Source organism: Passer domesticus, chromosome Z (genome assembly GCF_036417665.1).
Source record: "Passer domesticus isolate bPasDom1 chromosome Z, bPasDom1.hap1, whole genome shotgun sequence".
NCBI lineage: Eukaryota > Metazoa > Chordata > Aves > Passeriformes > Passeridae > Passer > Passer domesticus.
The window spans coordinates 56,277,813-56,287,807 of NC_087512.1; positions in this window are offsets into that span (position 1 = coordinate 56,277,813).

Sequence of the window (9,995 nt, forward strand, 5' to 3'; positions counted from 1 at the left end):
TAAGAACAGTCATCTTTCTCCATCAAGCAGGATGATGGATCAAGTATCTCGATTTCAATCAAGAAATTTCAACAAATGGATGTCAGCAAGACGCCCTCCTCCTCACAGACACACAAACTGTGTTTCCTGACCTGGGCTATTCTACAGACAATGCTCAGAAATCTGCAGAGCCAATCACAGCTTCATACCGATCGTAGTAGAATCCACCCCTCTCACTAACTTTGAAAACTGATCTTCTCTAATATCATCCTAATCATTAAGAAGCTATGGCCCAGCATTAGCCTTTTAAGCTAAAGAGAGAGGGCTTCCCCCTCCTTAATGATGTGCCTCAACTAAATCCCAAACCCTGATTTTTTTTATCATGCTTACTTCATTACTTACTTTTTCCTTAATCATCCAACCTAAGCTCTTATCGTTCATGTCAATAACCCTCCATCACAGAAATCCACTGTCACTCCAAGCACCACCCCTTGAACCTGACTGTCGTGGTTTGGCCCAGAAGTGTGTTTCTGGAAGAATCTAAGTCAGACCAATCAGTGGCCAAATTCGAAATTGGTATCTGGTGTGGTCACTGAGGATTTAGATACGCCTCTGAGAACACACAGGGGTTAAAAGCAGGAGATTCCCAGAGAACTTCCTCTTTGGGAATCTGGTGTTGGTGAGTGGAGTCTGACCTCTCCCCTGCCCAGCTGCATCTGGGTGGGGGAGGAGGCCGGGAGCCCCAAAGGGTGCAGGGGTGGAAGAGACTTGAGATGTCTGGGCAGCCTCCCCCCCCCCCCCCGGAGAGAGAGATAGAGACTGTGCTGGCAGCACAGCCGGCCAGAAGCGGGGGATGCGGCGAGAGAAGGTGCCTGGCAGCTGTGGGAGTCCTGGGCAGGCAGAAGGGAAGATTTTAACCCCTTTGTAGTGTAGAATAATGGAAACCTTACAAATACTGAATCCTCCTGAATCAGAATGAGGAGAGAGAGATGAGAGATGAAATGGGCAAGCGTGAGGAAAGCTGGAAGAGGCGAGAAGAATCCTAGGTGGAAGAGATGATGGAGTGGCCTTGGGCTGGACTCTTTCTTGTATAGCCATGGACAGACCCGTGTTTTTTACTGTGACCCAGAGACTGTATTTAGGGGGAGGCAACACCTGGGAGTCAAGAGTGAACCAGTGGCGTGAACAGAGACAGCTGAGGAGGGTGTGGGATGCCCTCTGTCTCCACGGAAAGGACGATCTCTGTTCATGAGGTCCCTCAGCCCCAGGGGGTGAAATCTGGGGGGGACTGGTGTCCCAAAGTTGAGAGGTGAAGTAATGGAGAGAACAGAGATGGGTGAGAAGGGTGTGAGATACCCTCTGTCCTCAGAGAGGGCTTGAGATCTCTGTTCACGAGGCCACTTGGCCCCAGGGGGTGAAATTTGGGGGGGACTGGTGTCCTGAAGTTGAGAGGCTGCTGCTTCTGGAAGTGGGTGGAGCATCTTTAAACAGAGAACCCTAAAAGCAGTCCTGGCCCATGTCCAGTGGTGAGAGCATTGGACATGGAGGGGAGAGAAGTCACGAGGGCCGATGTTCTCTGGGTGGGGCCATGGGTGACACGGAAGCACAGGAGGTTTTAATTGTGCTTCCGGGGGAAGCCTATGAGGCAAGGGAGGACTCCTCCCTCTCCCTGGTGGATTTGAGAGTTGATTATTTGAGGGGTGGTGAATCTGTGGAGGACGGGGAGGGGGGAGGAGGAATGTATTTGGAAGGTTTTCATTCTTAGCTTTGTATGTGTTCCTTTCTAGATTTGTAATGAATAAAGTGTTGTGTTTTTCCCTCCATTCCCGAATGGGAGCCTGCTTTGTTCTGTTCCCGGGTCACATCTCACAGCAACCATTTTGGAAATATACCCTTCATGGGTGCCCTGGCATTGTGCCAGGGTCAAACCATGACACTGACCATGAACTTAAGTTTCTTCAACCAATTCTCAATCCCATCCTAGGAATTCCACTAATCCTCATCTCAATAACATTCCCAGCCCTACTCCTGCCCTCCCTAGACAACCTATGGATCACTAATTGGCTTTCAACACTCCAACTTTGATTCATCAACCTAGTTACAAAATAACTAATAATACCCTTAGACAAAAAGGGACACAAATGAGCCCTAATCCTGACATCCCTTATAATCTTCCTCCGACTAATTAACCTCCTAGGCTTACTACCCTACTCATTCACCCCAGCCACTCAACTGTCTATAAACTTAGCCCTAGCATCCCACTATGACTTGCCACCCTCCTAACAGGTCTATGAAACCAACCATCCACTTCCCTAGGCCACCTCCTCCCAGAAGGCACTCCAACCCCACTAATCCCTAATTTTAATCGAAACAACAAGCCTACTCATTCACCCACTAGCCCTAGGAATATGACTAACAGCTAACCTAACAGCAGGACACCTGCTTGTTCAATTCATCTCCACAGCCACAACAGCCCTATTTTCAACAATACCAGCAGTTTCCCTACTAACCTTACTAGTCCTCTTCTTACTGACCCTCCTAGAAGTAGCAGCAGAAACAATCCAAGCCTACATCTTTGTTTTACTACTAAGCCTTTACCTACAAGAAAACATCTAACACCACAATGGCTCACCAAACACACTCTTACCACATAGTAGACCCAAGCCCATAACCTATTCTTGGAGCAGCCACCACATTATTAACTACCTCAGGACTAACAATATGATTCCACTACAACTCCTCTCGGCACCTCATTCTCGGCCTCATCACCACCATCCTAGTCATATTCCAATGATGACGTGGCATTGTACGAGAAAGAACATTCCAAGACCACCACACCCGCACCGTACAAAAAGGACTACGATACGGAATAGCCCTATTCATTACATCAGAAGCCTTCTTCTTTCTAGGTTTCTTCTGGGCTTTCTTCCACTCAAGACTAGCCCCCACCCCAGAACTAGGTGGACAGTGACCACCCGTTGGAATTAAACCCCTAAACCCCATAGAAGTCCCACTCCTAAATACCACTTTCCTCCTAACCTCAGGAGTCACCGTTACATGAGCTCACCACAGCATCACAGGAGCCAAACAAAAACAGGCAATCCAAGCCTTCTCCCTAACAGTCCTCCTGGGATTCTACTTCACTGCTCTCCAGGCCATAGAATATTATGAAACCCCATTCTTCATTGCCGATGGAGTCTACGGCTCAACCTTTTTCATCGCTACCGAATTCCACATCTGCATGTAATGCAGGAATGACAAAAGAGGTAGTGCATTAAGAACCCTTACAGAGAGCTCTAAGTGCTGATTTGCTGAGATAACAATTGGTTGCTAAAACCAATGAGAAGAAAAGGCTACTCTTGAAGACTTTTAAAAGCATATTCTGACATTCAGAGCAGCATACAGATTAATAGCAGCTATACACTCTTTGTTACAGGGTGCTATGCAGCTTTCATAGGGAACTTATTTGACATCAGGTATGGAGATGAATCTTAATACTTGTTATCAGCTACTGAGATCTCTCAGGAGCACAGCTCCAGCTTCAGAGACGTCAGATCAGAGGCAAAGGATAAAGAACAGAATTTTAAAAGCCATGTTTCCATGCCATTAGCCTTTCTCCTAATTTCTTGAGTTTTACTTGTTAGAATGAAGCAGATATAGTATTGTAAGACTTTTTTACAGAACAATATTATTTTCAGGTCCATGTAGCAATGACATAAAATATTTTTCTATTTTTATCTGCCACAGTCTTGAGCTGTGAATTTTTTTTCTTATATATTATGTGTATCATACTAGTAACCACAAAATATAAGATCTGACCTCTTACTATAGGGCTACGATATTCCTGTACACTTTCCAGAGTAAAGTTTGATTGTAGATTCCACTTACAATGCTGGCAACTACATATGTAATTATCAGAAATATGTTAAAAAAATCTCTGTAATCATAACCCAAACAAGGAAAGTGAAATAAAATAAGGCAGGAGATCTTTCTCCTTTTTTAATACCTTTATTAAAAATCAGCTCGGGTGGTCGCGCCCACGAGTCGCGCCCACGCCACCACTGCTCCCAGGAGTGGCACGGGGGAGGAGGATGAATGCAGCTGTGTCCGCTGGTATGCAGGCAGAGCTGGGGTTTCCATCCTCAGGAGAGAAGTAGGAGATTCTGCCTTTTCAGTCTGGCATTCAAGGTCCTCTTTCTAGCTGACATCCTTGAGGTTATGGTGAGAGGTAAAAAGGATCTTATCAGATATGGGATTAAGTTCCTCGCTTTTAGACATCACTTAGATCTCTTAATTCCATGTTGGCACATTGTTTTAGGGGTTTTTCTTGCAAGATTTGGTGAGGGGCTTCCTCATCTGCATACCAGCTCTGACATCACTTTTCCCCCCACCACTACCCACAGCCTCAGGTGTCATCCTCCAGGAAGCAGCAGGGGGACAACTGAGCTGATTTCTAACCATTAACAGGTAATTGAAGAAAAACTATTAACAAGAGGTGATTACAACATTAAGTTATTAACAACAGCAATTGGTTTAACTTGTTAACTCTGCAACTTAAAAAAAACCGGACAACTTTTCTACTCATAACACAAAGCAGTGAGCCTCTTCCACAGTGTACTGAAGTCAGGCCTCTGTTAATGTCCCTTTCAAATTTCACCCTCTTTACCTGAAAATGTAATGAGTTCTGTCTGGCTTAGCTGGTGCCTCACCTTAAATTTGGATTTGTAGCCATTTGTATAGACATAACACTCTGGAGGTTTCCCGATGTCAATATTGTGATAGCAAATCTAAAATTTCCTTTCCACTGAAGCAAGGGGTAAGATAAGGCAGTATATCTTGTACACATAGCCCAGAAATATATAATAGATTTTCTGGTCTTCAAATCCATCTTCAAATCAGACACAATATATACTTAAATTAACATACTTTTAATACATTCTGATAAAAACTTTCAGGCAGTATTTCCTTTACAACTTTGCTTTACTAGCCATATACACATAATTTAAATGTTTATATTAATTTTTTCTTGAATGTGTGAGGCAAGCATCATATACAAAACCAAAATTGAAACAGGAAGTGACTAAACACCTCCTATTTCAAGAAAGATCTTCAATTTAATATCTCCTTATCACATCTCAACATATTTGTACAACATCATCATCAACAATAACAGAAGAGGTTTGGAAGGAGTAGTGTTTGTTTATTAACAGCTCTTGCAGAACCACAGGAGGACAATACCTAAGAGATCATTTGTGAAATAAATGGGGCAGGAGATCTTTCTCCTTTTAAATGCCTTTATTAAAGAGGATCAGCTCAGGTAGGGAGAAATCGATGCCCACGCCACCGGTGCTCCCAGGGGAGAAGGATGATGCAGCTGTGTCCACTGGTCTGCAGGCAGAGCTGGGGCTTCCGTCCTCATATGGGGTTTAGGAAATTCCCCCTTTTTTCAGTCTAACATTCCAGGTCCTCTTTCTAGTTAAGACCTTTTTAAGTTAGGGTGAGAAGTAAAAGGATCTTAGCAGATACTGGATTAAGTTCCTTGTCCTTAGACGTCACTTAGGTCTCTTAATTCCATGTTGGCTCGTTGTTTTTAGGGTTTTTTCCCTGAAACTTACAGGTGAAATGCATTCTCTCATCTGCATTCTAGCTCTGATGTCACTCCCCTTCCCCTGCTGCCTGCGGGGTCTGGTATCACCCCTGGCAAGCATTAGAGGGGACAATGGCTAATCACCAACCATTAACAGGTAATTGAAGAAGAGCTCTTAACAATAGGTGGCTGCAACATGCAGGTAACCTTCAATTTAACAGCAATTGGTTCAACTTTTTTTAACTTTGCAACCTTAAAAAAATTGATAACTTTTTTTATTCATAACAATTTGCTTCTGGAATATACTGAGCTGATGACTATAACTTTTCTCATATTCATGTTCTTGCCAAATAAGCAATGACTTTTTTAAAGATATCTGTGGCAAGCACTTAACAGTCAGGTTTACAGGAGCGATGAATATCCACACCAGCAGGAATCAACAGGACATGCAGACATTTGGCTCTCTAACAAGCAGATCTATAAACTTTAATAATTTTCCCATAGTACTACTTTAACAAGATAAAAAAAGGTCACAATTTCTACTACATTGTAAGCTATTTTCTATTATTGTATGTTATTTTCTGGTTTGGCATGGTATATGTGTTTTCCAATAAGATGAATTTGCTGCAGTTAATATAAAGAATATAAATGAGAATATAAAGAATGTAAACTCTATAAACATAGAGAGTGTTTATATATATATTTTTATATATACACAAAATAATGAAAAAGGACTATAAATATTAGCAACCCTGTTGGAATACAAATATGCCTCATGAAAAGTTTAATAATCATATACCCAAAGCTTTGTTTATTCTCAGGAAATATAGGAAACAGAAATAAATTAAACATAGATCCTGACCACGGCTAAACTAGCAGTATTCCGAATGGTTACCCTTGTAGTTATGAATTCTGAATAGCGACTTGAGAAATGCTACTGTTAGTCACTATAGCCAGTTTGACAGACCTCTCTCACTAGTGAAATGTTGCTCTTTGTGGAGAAACAGAAGTAAAAATGCCATGAACAAATATATTCATACCTGAGGGAACAGAGATACTAAAATGCAATGTGAATTTGTTATTGCAGTGGATGGGTATCAGCTACTTATGCAGACAATAAGGACAGTAAGCAATACTGAATCCGAATTCAGTAAGGAGCAATACAAATCTCCAAAGGACGAATGAGATGTTAAATCCATTGCTTAGTATCTTTTCTATTTTTGACCAAAAGAGAAAATATTTCAGTTATGAAGACCATAATTGCACACCTTATAGCCCTGACATTTACCTATTACTCAGGTACTATGAGTTAGATACTGCAGGTTTCATAAAGCCTTTCATACCTCTTTGCAGAAATTTTATTTCGTCTTTCTTTTTCTGTTTATTGTTATAACTGAAGGATACATACAAGACCATATGTTTGCGTGAAATCTATCTTATTAATTGCTTGAATAGCTGAAGGCAGAGTGGATTAGTACAAGCTGAATAGACAGTAATTAAATCTGACTGTAAAAGGGATTATGTTCTGAGGAAATCAGTATTTCTTATGGATATATCCTTGGGCTTTGTAGGTATTATTTTGGGAATGTATATAAAATATATCTTTCACAATGTATTCACATTTAATTCTCAAATACTTTGTGAAAAAATTCCAGTCAGGAATCTGGACAGGTTACAATTTTCCTTCCCAGGCAGGCTACGTCATGCATTACACCCAGATAGAGAGTGATCTTTGCCAAATCCTTCTCCACTGCTATCGCTTCTGAGATCCAAATGATGTCAGTTTGAAGCAATAAAAAGATGATACAAATATCTGTGGGCTCCACACTCTTCAAGTCTCATCCCAGTCATTTCATGTGTGTTTAAAGGGGTTTAAGTGCATACCCCTATCAAGAGGAAAAGAAAAATTATGTAAGTCCAAAGGAAACATATTTATTTGACTATTTCCGCTTTTCATTATTTTTATCTATTTTTAATGTATATAACAGAAATAACACAGGAAACAGTAATAATCTGAGAACAGAAAGGTGTATGACCACAGATCAGTTTATTAACAGATTAGTGAAGAGAATCCTAGTGCATAGGATTTTTTGCAGCTGGCCTGCAGAAAGATTTTTCAACCAAACTTCTAAATTACAAAGTTCATTAATTTAACTTTAAAAGAACAAAAATGTCTTTCAGTTGTTTTCATTCAAAAGTGAAATTGAAAAAAAGACCTTACAATTCAACTTTTCAGTTTGAAGTTCAGTATTTAATATATAAAATATTTAAATGATATTAAAAATATTTAAGCAAAATTATGCAAGGTTAATATTTAATTCAAGCAAGACTTTATTTTTTTCTGGGCTGTGAAAGTTAAATAAAGATCAGCCCTCTAACTGTATGCTACAGGAAGTGACTTATATCCAGAATACGCAGTACTTAATGAATCTCACACTCATGTTTCTGTTTAAAATATGAGAATATGCCCTTAAGATTATATTTCAACTCTTCAACTCATTAGCTGCTCCACTGGACTTTGACTTAAATCAGATGGGAAAACCACTGTTCTTAGAATCCTAATGGAACAAGAGAATCCCTATCTAAACATTTACAAGCATTAAGGAGTGTCTATTAAAAAGCTTTGTGTTGGTTTAATGCCTTATCCCAAATCATAGTGGATGTTCAAGATTTTTTGATACAAACACACAAAATTTCTGAAGGTACTAATTTAAGAAGTTCCTGGCTTTCTACGTAAAACCACTGCATGTCTGAACTTAGCTATTTAGATGGCATTAATTATTATTTATTTTATATAAATAAATAATAGGCTGTAGTTCTGCCTGCCGCCCACACCCACGTCTCCCTTGCCCAGAAGTGATGCAAACCAGGGACCTATGTGCTCTGTGCTCATCTCAAACTCAGGTTCACCAAATATCTCCAGAAGAGATATTTTTATGTTTTATCCTTTTTTCCCTCTTCCATATTTTCTATAAATTCTTCAAACACTTTCTTCTGTTTTTAGAAATCTTCTGCTGTTACCAAATGGCAAGTCCTCTGCCAGGGCTCAAAGCAGGGACTCAAGTTGCTCTGCTGTCCTCTAGTTAATACTTATTCACATGCCATGAACTCTGCATGCTTCTCCTGTTAGGCATTACCCACTTCTGCCCTCCTTCCCTTCCTAACAGTCCCTTATGAACAGTTATTCACACATATGTTCCAGATGTCCTTGCATTATATACTTAATTCCATCACAAAAGTGCAATTTTCTCCTACACCTCCTTCCTCACTGTTGCCATTGATTTGGCTCCTGCCTGAGTGAGGACTCCCTTGTCCAAGGAAAACACACTTCCCTCTGGCAGATTTCCTGCTTCCTATTTTACACTTCATTTTCCTACCTGGATGAAATCAAAACCCATGGTGGTGCCAGTTTTCCAGGACAGTATCAACAACAACTGGAATGGAGCACGTGGGCTCATCAGGCACATTGCAACGCCCGTTCTGTTTTCTGATTCCTGGCGAAGTCTTCAGGCTCATCCAGTCTCCTGCCATGTGGCACACTCACAAACAGCCAGAAGACATGAAACTGACTGTGCTGTAGGTCCTCAGCATTTGACCACCAACCAGAATGTGGCAGCTGATATTTTGTGCATTAGTGGATAGTAGAAGGACTAAATTAAAGATCATCATCGAATAATAATAAGGTGAGGGTTTTTTTATTACAGAGGCTGCAGCAAACCAATTTTTCAATATGACCTTTTCCCTGGTGATCAGGAACAACTACATCCTGATCAAAAAAACCCCTAAACTTTCAGTCTTAATCCTAAGGTATTTATTATTCAGGAAAGATACAATTATTAGTTATTTAGTAAGAAATGCAAGTTATACAGAGAAGTCTAGCTTTGGAGACATAATTGGCCCAAATATAATGGTGATATTTAGGCTGGAATAAAGGCTAGATTGAAGCAGCCAAATGAGCAGTGGTTTTGCAGATGATTGGTTGTGAAAGAAGGAGTAGTTTGAATATGCCATTTTATGCAATGCACCCACAAAGGCACTATAGCACAGTAAGTAGATAATTGCACAACAGTCAAATAATGATTTATCAGGGCAATAATCTAAAAACTCAGTGTGATATTGGAGACTGCCATGGGTTATAAGATGAAAAATTTTTAACTCAATTCTTACCATACGAGGATTTTAATTCTATTGTGCATATAAATTCTGCTTGTCTCAAAAAAGAAATTAAAAGAGAGATGCTACAACTGAGATGAGAAGCAATTATTGTTAAAAAAACCATTCCATTTTCTCATGCCAAAATAATTTAGGCACCACTACAGAAACAACTTTTCTTCACATCAAAATAAAATTCGGCTCACTTCTGTTTCCCAAATGATCCTGCCTGTTAGTCTGAACAGATAAAAGAGAAGGTTGAGTATTCACCTCTGAC